We start from the raw sequence: 268 nt of genomic DNA, 5'->3' as shown, positions 1-268 counted from the left end.
CCCGCGGATCTCCGCTCCCCGCCCCAGACCAGGGTGGCTTCACTGGGGGAGCGATGGTGCCAGGTTTGTGCCGGTCCCTGCTGAGGGCAGGGGACTGAAAGCAGCAGTGACACCACACACAAAGCACTGGCACCACAGTGGTCAGTGGCAGGTGATGTTTTGGCTACGTCCACATCTGCCCTAGCAGTCCCTGGCCACCCCGTGACACTCCCACCCCTTATTCAGGGGCACGGGATGGGGTGTTGTGGTAGGAAAACCCTTGGGGGGG

This window comes from Buceros rhinoceros, unplaced genomic scaffold, assembly GCF_000710305.1.
Source record: "Buceros rhinoceros silvestris isolate BGI_N320 unplaced genomic scaffold, ASM71030v1 scaffold24665, whole genome shotgun sequence".
Classification (NCBI taxonomy): domain Eukaryota; kingdom Metazoa; phylum Chordata; class Aves; order Bucerotiformes; family Bucerotidae; genus Buceros; species Buceros rhinoceros.
The sequence above is the reverse complement of the archived record's forward strand: the minus strand, read 5'-3'. Positions refer to the sequence as shown.